The following is a 13,145-nucleotide window of genomic DNA, read 5'->3' on the forward strand; positions in this document are numbered from 1 at the left end:
GCTAGCACTGAGGAAAGGCTCTGTTGTTTGTCCATATTCAAATCTGAGTCACAGCATTAAGTGTGCTAGGGCTAAGGGGAGTAGCACTAGTGCACAAGATCTTATAGCCATAGTGGATCAGAGACCTTCTTCACAGTTCTAGGGAAGAAAAGAATGTTTGTGGTTGCTCACAGACTAGAGCAAAGACCAGGACAGTAGTAAACACATCTCTCCTTAGATCATACCTCATTGAAAGAACTAAAAACTTATAGCTCCCTAGAAGTAACTGAAAAAATCTGCATAAAATCCTTAAAACTTAAGAAAGTAACCTTCCATCCTGAATGCAGAATTGTTTTTTTTTTTTAAACAAAGAGTTAAAAGTCAATTAATAGTCTGGGGAAAATGAGAAAATAACAGGAAAAGATTCTGACCATAGAAAATTACTATGGTGACAAAGAAGGTGAAAACACATATTGACAACAAATTAAAGTTATTATATCTGAAACCTCTGAGCAAAGCATGAATTGTTCCCAGGCCATGGAAGAGCTGGTAAAGGATTTTGAAAATTAAATAAAAGAGAGGAAAAACTGGAAAGAGAAATAAGAGTGATGGAAGAAAATTATGAAAAACAAAAGTTTTTCATATATAGTCAATAGTTTGGTAAAGGCAACACAAAAATACTGAAAAAAATAGACTTAAAAATAGATTAAGCCAAATGTTAAAGGAAATAAAAAGTCAATGAGGAGAAGAATGTTTTTTAAAAAATTGGCTAAAGAGGAAAAATTCACAGAAATAAAGAACTCCTTTAAAAGTAAAATTGGACAAATGGAAAAGGAGGTACAAAATTCACTGAAGAAAATAATTCCTTAAAAATTAGAATTGAACAATTGGAAGCTTATAACTTTATTTTTTATTATAACTTTTTATTGACAAAACATATGCATGGGTAATTTATTACAACAATATCCCTTGCACTCACTTATGTTCCAACTTTTCCCTTTCCTCCCTCCACTCTCTCCCCTAAATGGCAGGCAGTTTTATACATGTTAAATATGTTATAGTATATCCTAGATACAATATATGTGTGTATAGGAAGAATCGGATTCAGAAGGTAAAAATAACCTGGGAAGAAAAACAAAAATGCAAACAGTTCACACTCATTTCCCAGTGTTCCTTCTCTGGATGTAGCTTATTCTGTTCTTCACTGATCAATTGGAACTGTATTAGATCTTCTCTTTGTCAAAGATATCCACTTCCATAAGAATATATCCTCATACAGTATTGTTATTCAAGTGTATAATGATCTCCTGGTTCTGCTCATTTCACTCAGCATCAGTTCATGTAAGTCTTTCCAAGCCTCTCTGTATTCATCTTGCTGGTCATTTTTTACAGAACAATAATATTCCATAACATTCATATACCACAATTTACCCAACTATTCTCCAATTTATGGGCATCCACTCATTTTCTAATTTCTAGGCACTACAAAAGGGCTGCCATAAACATTTTGGCACATACAGGTCCCTTTCCCTTCTTTAGTATCTCTTTGGGATATAAGCCCAGTAGTAACACTGCTGGATTAAAGGGTATGCACAGTTTGATAACTTTTAGGACATTATTCCAGATTGTTCTCCAGAATGGTTGGATTCATTCACAACTCTACCAACAATGCATCAGAGGCCCAGTTTTCCCACATCCCCTCCAACATTCATCATTATGTTTTCGTGTCATCTTAGCCAATCTGATAGGTGTGTAGTGGTATCTCAGAGTTGTCTTAATTTGCATTTCTCTGATCAATAGTGATTTGGAACACTCTTTCATATGAGTGGAAATAGTTTCAATTTCATCATCTGAAAATTGTCTGTTCATATCCTTTGACCATTTATCAATTAAGAATGGCTTGATTTCTTATAAATTAGAGTCAATTCTCTATATTTTAGAAATGAGGCCTTTATTAGAACTTTTAACTGTAAAAATGTTTTCCCAGTTTGTTGCTTCCCTTCTAATCTTGTTTGTATTAGTTTTGTTTGTACAAAAGCTTTTTAATTTGATATAATCAAAATTTTCTATTTTATGATCAATAATGATCTCTAGTTTTTCTTTGGTCAAAAATTCCTTCTTCCTCCACAAGTCTGAGAGGTAAACTATCCTATGTTCCACTAATTTATTTATAATCTTGTTCTTTATGCCTAAATCATGGACCCATTTTGATCTTATCTTGGTTTATGGTGTTAAGTGTGTGTCCATGCCTAATTTCTTCCATACTAATTTCCAGTTTTCCCAGCAGTTTTTATCAAATAATGAATTCTTATCCCAAAAGGTGGGATTTTTGGGTTTGTCAAATACTAGATTGCTATAGTTATTGACTATTTTGTCCTGTGAACCTAACCTATTTCACTGATCAACTAATCTATTTCTTAGCCAATACCAAATGGTTTTGGTGACCACTGCTTTATAATATAGATTTAGAGCAAGTACAGCTAGGCCACTTTCATTTGATTTTTTTTTTCATTAATTCCCTTGAAATTCTTGACATTCTGTTCTTCCATATGAATGTTGTTGGTTTTTTTTTTTTTTTTTTTTTTTTGGTCATTAAAATAGTTTCTTGGGAATCTGATTGGTAGCACTAAATAAATAGATTAGTTTAGGTAGTATTGTCATCTTTATTATATTTGCTTGCCCTATCCAAAAGCACTTAATAATTTTCCATTTGGTTAGATCTGACTTTATTTGTGTGGAAAGTGATTTGTAATTTTGCTTATATAATTCCTGACTTTCTTTTGGTAGATAGATTCCCAAATATTTTATGCTATCGACAGTTATTTTGAATGGAATTTCTCTTTGTATCTCTTGCTGTTGAATTTTGTTAGTGATGTACAGAAATGCTGAGGATTTATGTGGACTTATTTTGTATCCTGCAACTTTACTAAAGTTGTGAATTATTTCTAATAGCTTTTTAGTAGAATCTCTGGGGTTCTCTAAGTATACCACCATATTATCTGCAATGAGTGATAATTTGGTTTCCTCATTACTTACTCTAATTCCTTTCATCTCTTTCTCAACTCTTATTGCTGAGGCTAGCATTTCTAATACAATACTGAATAATAATGGTGATAGTGGGCAACCTTATTTCACTCCTGATTTTACTGGGAAAGGTCCCAGTTTATCCCCATTACATATGATGATTACTGATAGTTTGAAATAGATGCTCCTGACTATTTTTAAAAAAGTCCATTTATTCCTATACTCTCAAATGTTTTTATTAGGAATGAATGTTGGATTTTATCAAATGCTTTTTCTGCATCTATTAAAATGATCTTATGGTTTTTGTTAATTTGGTTATTGATATAGTCAATTATGTTAACAGTTTTCCTAATATTGAAGTAGCCCTACATTCCTGGTATAAATCTTACTTGGTCATGATATATTACCTTGGGGATGATTTTCTGTTATCTTTTTGCTAATATTTTATTTAAGATTTTAGCATCAATATTCATTAGGGAGATTGGTGTATAATTTTCTTTTTCTGTTTTCAACCTACCTGGTTTAGGTATCAGTACCATGTCTGTGTCATAAAAGGAATTTGGTAGGACTCCTTCAATCCCTATTTTTTCAAATAATTTATATAGCATTGGAGTTATTTGTTCTTTAAGTGTTTGGTAGAATTCACATGTAAATCCATCTGGTCCTGGAGATTTTTTTCTTAGGAATTTGGTTAATAGCTTGCTCTATTTCTTTTTCTAAAATGGGACTGTTTAGTCTTTTTACTTCTTCCTCTGTTAATCTGGGCAAGCTGTATTTTTCAAGGTATTCTTCCATTTCATTTAAGTTATCGAATTTATTGGCATTAAGTTGGGCAAAGTAACTCCTCATTATTGCTCTAATTTCCTCTTCATTAGTGGCAAGTTCTCCCTTTTCATTTTTAAGAATAACAATTTGATTTTCCTCTTTCCTTTTTTAAATCAGATTTGCTAAGAGTTTATCTATTTTGTTGGTTTTTTCATAGAACCAACTCTTAGTTTTGTTAATTAATTCAATAGTTCTTTTACTTTCAGTTTTATTCATCTCTCCTTTTATTTTTAGAATTTCAAGTTTAATGTTTGACTGGGGGTTTTAAATTTGTTCTTTTTCTAGCATTTTTAGTTACAAGCCTAATTCATTAACATTCTCTTTCTCTATTTTATGCAAGTAGGCCTTTAGAGATATAAAATTTTCTCATATTACTGTTTTGGCTGCATCCCACACATTTTGGTGTGATGTCTCATTATTGTCATTTTCTTGGGTGAAGTTATTAATTATGTCTATGATTTGCTGTTTCACCCAATCATTCTTTAGTATGAGATTATTTAGTTTCCAATTATTTTTTGGTCTATTTCCCTTGGCTTTTTATTGAATGCAATTTTTATTACATCATGATCTGAAAAGGATTGCATTTACTATTTTTGCCTTACTGCATTTGAATTTGAGGTTTTTATGTCCTGATATATGGTCAATTTTTGTATAGGTTCTATGAACTACTGAGAGGTAAGTGTACTCCTTTCTGTCTCCATTTAGTTTTCTCCAAAGATTTATTATATCTAACTTTTCTAGTATTATATTTATTTCTTTGACTTCTTTCTTATTTATTTTGTGGTTTGATTTATCTAATTCTGAGAGTGCAAGGTTGAGATCTCCCACTATTATAGTTTTGCTGTTTATTTCTTCTTGCAGCTCTCTTAATTTCTCTTTTAAGAATTTAGATGCTACACCACTTGGGGCATATATGTTTAATATTGATTTTGCTTCATTATCTATGCTACCCTTTAGTAAGATATAATGTTCTTCCTTATCTCTTTAAATTAGATCAGTTTTTGCTTTTGCTTGATCTGAGATCAGGATGGCTCCCCCTGCTGTTTTGACTTCACCTGAAGCATAGTAGATTCTGCTTCAACCTTTTACCTTTACTCTATATGTATCGCCCTGCTTCAAGTGTGTTTCCTGTAAACAACATATTGTAGGATTCTGGCTTTTAATCCAGTCTGCTAACCACTTCCTTTTTATGGGGAATTTTACCCTGTTCACCAATTTATTTTCCTTTCTCCTTACCCCACTCCCCAGCATTAAACTTGTGAGCACCTCTTGCTTCTCACAGCCCTCCCTTTTTAGTATCCTTCCCTCCCCGCTGCCACCTTGGAGTTCCTCCCCCTATCTTTCCCCCTTTCCTCACAATTTCTGTATTCCCTTCCACTTGGCTCACTCCTTCTCTTTTCACTTTTCCCCTCCCATTTTTCAATGAGGTGGGAGAAGTTTCACCCTAAATCACATATGTCTAATATTTTTCTCTAAGCCAATTTTGATGACAGCAAGATGCACACTATGTTCATCTTACTTCATTCTTTCTCTGAGATATAATAGGTTTCCTTTGCCTCTTTGTAAAATGTAGTACCCCCACTTTACCCTTTTTCTGGTATAATTCCCTTTCCACCTCTCGTTTCTAGAATAAGTACATGTGTTCTTTGTATATCTTTATAACAGAAATATAGTTCCCAAGGTTTCTCTTGAGTTCTACATTTGGAGATCAAACTTTTTGTTTAGTTCTGTTTTTTCATCAGAAATAGATTAAATCCACTTATTTCATTGAATGTCCATCTTCTTCCCTGGAAAAAAAATGTTCATTTTGGCTGGGTAAATTATTTTTGGCTGCATACCAAATTCCTTAGCCTTTCAAAATATGAGATTCCAGGCCCTTCCATCTTTTAATGTGGACACTGCTAGATCTTGAGTAATCTTTATTGTGGCTTCTCTATATTTGAATTAATTTTTTCTAGCAGCTTGTAGCATTTTTTCCTTGATCTGATAGTTCTGGAATTTAGCCACAGTATTTCTTGGAGTTTTGATTTTAGGGTCTCTTTCAGTAGGTGATTGATGAATTCTTTCAATGTCTATTTTACCCTCTGTTTCTATAACATCTGGGCAGTTCTTTCATAATTTCCTGGAAAATACTGTCCAGGTTCTTTTTTTCATCATATTTTTCAGTAACTCCAATAATTTCTCAGATTATCTCTCCTAGATCTATTTTCCAGATCTGTTGTTTTCCCAAGAAGGTATTTGACATTTTTTTCCTTTTTTTTTTTTTTTTTTTTGGTTTTGCTTGACTGATTCTTGGTATCTCCTTGAGTTTTTCAATTCCATTTGTTCAATTCTGATTTTTAATGATTTGTTTTCTTCACTTATTTTTAATATGTTTTTTAATTGTCCAATTGAGTTTTTAAGTGAGTTGTTTTGTTCTATGGAATTTTTTCCCACTTCACCAATTTTATTTTTTAGAGAGCTATTTTCTTTTTTCAATTCACTGATTCTGTTTTCCTTGGAGTTGTTTACCTTTTCCAATTCATTAATTCTGTTTTTCAAGTATTTGATTTCTTTATCCACTCTATCTTCAAATGAGTGGGATGACTTTCTTGCCAAGCTTCACTTCCCTTTTCCCATTTTTCTCCTAACTCTCTTGTGAGATCCTTTTAAATTTCTTCTATAAGAGTCTTGTGTGTTGAGGATCAGATCATATCCCCCTTTGGAGATTCATCTGGAGACAGTCTATTTTTAGTCTCCTCAGGGTTTAAAGTCTGATTTCTATCCATATAGAAGCTATCAATAGTTAGAGCCTATTTAAATTTTTTGCTCATTTTGTCAAAGAATAATCAAAGAAAATGAAGTAACAAGAAAAACAAATGCAGTCTCTTTTTTTTTTTTTTTTTTTTTTTGCTGCAGGGGAGGGGGATGGGACTGGATGGTATTATGGAGCTTCCTCTGCAGAATACAGGGGGCAGCAGTGAGGCACTAGCAGGACAGCAATGGCTGCACTGTATATGCACTCTGAGACTCTGAGAGGGTGCTGAGACACTCCAGGTGGATGTGGCCAGGTCCTGAGATCCCCGTTTTGGGGGCTTTTCAGGATTATAGTCTTTACCCCCGTGTTTATAATTTCTCTGCTGATCTACTGGTTTGCTCTCAGGGCAAAGTAATCACCCTGTGGCAAAGTTCTCCCCACAGAAATGACTGAGATCACACTCCACACCCTTCAGGTCTGCTTAGTATGAGCTGCCTTCCATATTCTTACTGTCTGATATGCTGCTGCTGCCTGCCTTCAGTCTGTGTCTGATCTAACCATCTCCACCCATGAGCAAAAACAGACCTTTTGTGGTGAATTTTAAGGATATCTTCTGTTGGTAATAATTTGAGGTTTTTTTTTTTTCAGTCAAGCAGTAATTCCAAGGCCTTGTCATGAAATAAAGTATTCTGAGAGCAAAGACAGAGCTTACATAGATGTGTGTGTGTCCTCTCTGCCATCTTGGCCGGAAGTCTCTAATGACTTTATTAGATATCAATTTGCAATAAAATAAAACCAAAAGAATGAAAAAATAGAAGATAATGTGAAATGGCTCATTCAAACAAACAAACAAATAAAAAACCAAGAGACCTGGAAAAAATCCAAGAGAGAATTTAAAAATCATTGAACTTCCTGAAAGCCATGAACAAGAACAACAATAGAAAGAAAAGTCTAAACATTATCTTTCAATGAAAACTGCCCTGATATTTTGGAAGCAGAGGGCAAAATAGAATTGGAATGAATTCACTAATTACCTCCTGAAAGAGATTGGAAGATAAAAACTTACAGGAATATTATAGACAAGTTCCAGAGCTTTCAAGTCGAGGAGAATTACTGCAAACAGAGAGAAACAACTCAAGTATTGTAAAGATATGAGGATAATAAAAAGTTTTAGTAGGTCCTATATTAACTAAGATATTTAAACATATATGAAGAGCTTGGAATATGATATTCTGGAGGATAAAGGAGCTGTGATTATCAAATACCCAGCAAATCCTTCAGTATTTGAAAAGAGGATATTCAAAGAGATAAAGCATTTTCAACCAGACTCTAGAGAAGCATAAACAGATAAATAAGGAAGGGAATACATTTTTAGGGGAGTTAAAAGAGTATATGTAGATAGATGGCAGAAGTATTAATTAAAAATGTAGAGATGATAGCTAAAAAAATAAAATTAAAGGGGAAAGAAAGGAATGTCTTGAGAGAAAGGTAAAGGAAGAATGAGGTAAATAATCACATATAAAAAGGGAAAGAAAAAACTTTTACAGTAGAAAGCAAAAGAGGAAAGGTAAAAGAGAGTGAGTGAATTGTACTCTCATTTGGATTGGCTCAGAGAAGAGTAACATATGCATTCAATTTAGCATAGAAATAAATCTTATCCTCTAATTTAGGAGGGGAAATATATGGGGAGGGGACAAAAAAAAGCACAAAATGGAGCAAGGGATAATTTGAAACAAAAGACTTTTGAGGAGAGAATGGAATAAACAATGGGGAATTTAAGTTACCAAGAATGAGTGTGAAAAAAAAAATTGAAAAAAGTTTTTCTAATATAGGCCTCATTTCTCAAACATATAGTGAACTGAATTAAATTATAAAAATAAAGCTATTCTCCAATTCATAAATGATAAAAAAAATAAGAACAGTTTTCAGATGAAGTAATCATACTCATCTGTAGCCATATGAATAAATGCTTGTTATTGACTGAAGAAATGCAAATTAAAACAATTCTGAAGTACTAGCACATATTTATTAGATGATTGACTAATAGACAGAAAAAGGAAATGAGAAGTGTTGGAGGGCATGAGGAAAAATGAGACATTAACACACTGTTGATGAAGTTGTGAACTGATCCAACCAATTTGGAACTATGCCCAAAGAGTCTAAAACCATATTTAGCTATACCTCTACTGGGTCTATATCCCAAAAGAAAAAACAAAAACAAAAACCAAAAATCAAAAGGACCTATATGTACAAAAAATTTTTATTGCATCTCTTTTCTGGTTACAAAGAATTGCAAATTGAGGGAGGGAATGCCTGACTAAATTGTTGCATTTAATTATGATGAAATGCAATTGTGTTATAAGAAATAATGAGCAGGATGCTTTCAGAAAACTCTGGAAAAATTTCCATGAACTGATGCAAAGTGAAATGTATTGTATACAAAGTAACAGCAATATTATGAGATGATCAGCTGTGAATGACATAACTATTCTCAATAATCCAATGATCCACAACAACTCTGAAGAAATTATGATGAAAAATGTTGTCCAGATTCAGAAAAAGATGGTGCCTGAATGGAGATTGTAGCATACTTTTAAATTTTTTTGAGGGGTTTTAATTTTTTTCCACAACATGTTTTCTTCCATAACATGACTAGTATATAAATGGTTTTTTTATAAGTACATATATATAATTTATATTGAATTGCTTGCATTCTCATAGGGGGGATTGGAGAGTGAGGAGGAGCAAGAATTTGAAACTCAAGAGTTTTTTTTTCCTCAATATGTGTAAAGTTAGTTTTTAACATTAATTTTTGTAAGATTTTAAACATTCATTTTGTAAAATGTGTGTTACAATTTTTTCTCCTTCCATTCCTTATCACCCCCCTCCTCAAGACAGCAAGCAATCTGATACAGGTTAAATAAATGCAATTCTTTTAAAACGTATTTCTATATTTGTCATATTTTGCAAAAGAGAAAAAAAACACAAGAAAGAAAAAGCAAACAAACAAACAAAAATAGTGAAAATACTATAAGATTCAATTCACATTCAGTTTCCAAAGTTCTTTCTCTGGATTTGGATGACATTTTCCAACCCAAGCCTACTGGGATGGTCAGCATTGCTGAGAAGAGCCAAGTCCATCATAGTTGATCATCACATAATCTTGCTGTCATTGTAATCAATATTCTCTTAGTTCACTTCACTCACTTCACTTCACTCAATATCTGTTCATGTAAGCCTTTCCAGGCTTTTCTGAAATCAGCCTGTTCATGATTTGTTATTGAACCATAGCATTCCATTGCATTTATTTAGCATAACACCCATATGTTCTCCATTTGATGGGAATCTGTTCAATTTCCAGGTCCTTATCACTACAAAAAGAGCTGCTACAAATATGTTTGATTGTGCCAGTCATTTCCTCTCATTTATAGTGTCCTTGGGATATAGACCTTGTAGTGACACTGCTAGATCAAAGGGTATGCAGTTTTATAGCACTTTGAGAATAGTTTTCAATTGCTCTGCAGAATAGTTGGATCAATTCACAATTCCACCAAAAATGCATTAGTGTCCTCTCCAATATTTGTCATAATATTTTCCTGTCATCTCAGTCAATCTAAGAGATGTGAAGTAATATCTCAGGGTCATCTTGAGTTGCATTTTACTTTTCAATTTAGAGCTTTTTTTTTTTTTTCTATAAATGGCTTTAATTTCTTCATTTGAAAATTGTCTATTCTTATCCTTTGGCCATTTATCAATTAGAGAATGGCTTGTATTCTTAAAAATTTGAGTCAATTCTCTATTTTAGAATCGGAGCCTTTGTCAGCAGTCTTGGATAAAAATTTTCTCCCCAGTATTCTGCTTCTGTTCTAATCCTGGTTTTGTGTGTGCAAAAATGTTTTAAGTTAATATAATCAAAATTATCTACTTTGTATTTCATAATGTCCTCTAGCTCTTCTTTGGAAATAAATTCTTTTTTTTCTGCACAGATCTGAGAGAGAGATTATCTCTTGTTTTCTTAATTTGCTTATAGTATCACCCTTTATATCTAAATCATGAACCCATTGGTATAGTGTTTTAGATGTTGTACAGTTCCTAGTTTGTGCCATACTACTTTCCAATTTCTCCAGCAATTTTCTTGTGAAATAGTGAGTTCTTATCCCAGAAACTGGAGTCTTTTAAGTTCATTAAATACAAGATTATTGTAGTCATTAACTATCGCATCTTGTGAACCTAATCTATTCAAATAATTATTGTTTTAGTTAATTATGCTAATAGTTTTCCTGATATTGAAATAGCCCTGCCTTCTTGGTATAAATTCTGTTTATTCATAGTGTATTATCCTGGTACCAAGTGGCTGTAATGTCTTTGTTAATATTTTATTTAAGATTTTCCACTCTTATTTCTTAGCCAATACAAATAATTTTGATGACCACTGCTTTATAAAATAGTTTTAGATCTGGTACTGCCAGACCATTTTCATTTGCATTTTTCCATTAATTCCCTTGAAATTTTTGACCTTTTGTTCTTTCAAATGAATTTTGCTATAATTTTTTCTAGCTCTATAAAGTAATTTTTTGGGAATTTGATTGGTTATGGCATTGGATAAGTAGATTAATTTAGGTAGAATTGTCATTTAACATTTTATTAGCTCTGCCTATCCATGAGCACTTGATATTCTTCCAATTGTTTAGATTTAACTTTTTTTTGGTATGAAAAGTGCTTTATAATTGTGTTCATATCATCCCTGGCTTTGACTTGGCAGGTAGATTCCCAGATATTTTATACTATCTATTTTTATCTATATTGCTGCTGAACTTTGTTGGTAACACATAGAAATGCAAATGATTTATGTGGATTCATTTTAAAACCCGAAACTTTGCTAAAGTTGTTAATTGTGTCTAGTAGTTTTGCAGCTTATTCTCTAGGATCTCTAAGTGTACTATGATACCATCTGCAAAAAGTGATAAATTTGTTTCCTCATTACCTACTCTAATTCTCTCAACTTCTTTTTCTTATCTTATTGCTGAAGCTAACATCTCTAATACAATATTGAATGGCAATGATGGTAGTGCACAAGTTTGTTTCACCCCTGATCTTAATGGGAATACTTCTTGTTTTTGTTCCATGCTTGCTGATAGTTTTAGATAGATGCTACTTATCATTTTAAGGAAAAGTTCATTTATTCCTAAGCTTTCTAGTGTTTGTAATAGGAATGGGTGTTGTATTTTTTCAAATGCATTTTCTGCATGTATTGATACAATCATATGGCTTCTATGGGTTTGGTTATTGATAGAGTTAATTATGCTAATAGTTTTCTTGTTATTGAACCAACCCTGCATTCCTGGTATAAATCCTGTTTGTTCATAGTGTATTATCCTGGTGCTAAGAGGCTGTAATGTCTTTGTTAATATGTTATTTAAAATTTTTGCATCAATATTCACTAGGGAAATTAGTCTATAATTTTTCTTTCTCTGGCTTGATCCTTTCTGGTTTAGATGTCAGCACTATATCTTTGTCATCAAAGGCATTTGATAGGATAATAACTCCATTTTTGAAAAACAAATTGATCAAGCCATCAGCAAATCCCCATAGAAAAAAATCTCGAGGAGCAGATAAATTTACTAGTAAATTTTACCAAACTACATGGAATACAAAGTTTTACAAACCAATGTTAAAAATTGTTTTTGCTTCTTTTATGTCTAGAATCATAGTGGTTGTAGAAGAAAAGAAGAATCTACCTTCATTTCAGAACCTCTTCTAAAAAAGCAAAAGTTTTTTGCAATACTGAAAGCCAAATGCCTGGAGAAGAAGACAGCTATAAAAAAGCTCTGTGAAATACAGAGAAACATTATAAAGAAAAAAGATAAAGCATATCATAAGGAGTACTGACTGATACATAAAAGTGAAATCCATAAATGGCATACAAAGCTGGCAAATTCTTTGTATCTGCTAATCCCATTAGTTTTTGTGATCAAAATCAGAGGTATTAATGTTATTAGCTCAAAGATCCAAATAGTATTGCAGCTTTTTATATCTTCTCCAAATCTTTAATGGTACCTTTGTTAAGTCTAAAAAGACTTCAGCAAACATGCTAAGAATTGTGGAACCACAAATTTTATAGGGTTAAACACTCCTGAAGTCATTTTTTACATAGTTATGGCAAGATCAAGAAACAGAGAATTAATTATAAGCTCTTATTCCAAAATCTCTAGGTAAATATGAAATTATCTCCATGGAGGACTTTCTCTATGAGATCTACCCTGTTAGCAAGCACTTCAAAACTGCAAACTTCTTGTGACCATTCAAATTGTCTTTTCCATGGGGCAAAATGATAACAAGATTGCAAATCTTATGGAAAGTATAGATCTTAGAAACAGGGAAGGCCAGATAAACAGCCTTAGTAAAAGAACGAAGTAATACTCTTTACTTTGATTATTTTTCTAATGGTCTAATGAGAAAAATGCTTCAGATTTATGCATTTATTCATTTAATTAAAACTTTTTTTTAATTTTCAAAACATATACATAGATAATTTTCCAACATTCATCCTTGCAAAACCTTGTGTTCCAATTTTTTTTTC

General features: G+C 32.4%; 1 pseudogene; it reads left to right on the top strand.

Moving 5' to 3' along the window:
• The first annotated feature begins 498 nt into the window (after window positions 1-498).
• Window positions 499-12,929, top strand: LOC127538699 (60S ribosomal protein L7-like; annotated as a pseudogene).
• Window positions 12,930-13,145: the final 216 nt, after the last annotated feature.

Source organism: Antechinus flavipes, chromosome 5 (genome assembly GCF_016432865.1).
Source record: "Antechinus flavipes isolate AdamAnt ecotype Samford, QLD, Australia chromosome 5, AdamAnt_v2, whole genome shotgun sequence".
Classification (NCBI taxonomy): Eukaryota; Metazoa; Chordata; class Mammalia; order Dasyuromorphia; family Dasyuridae; genus Antechinus; species Antechinus flavipes.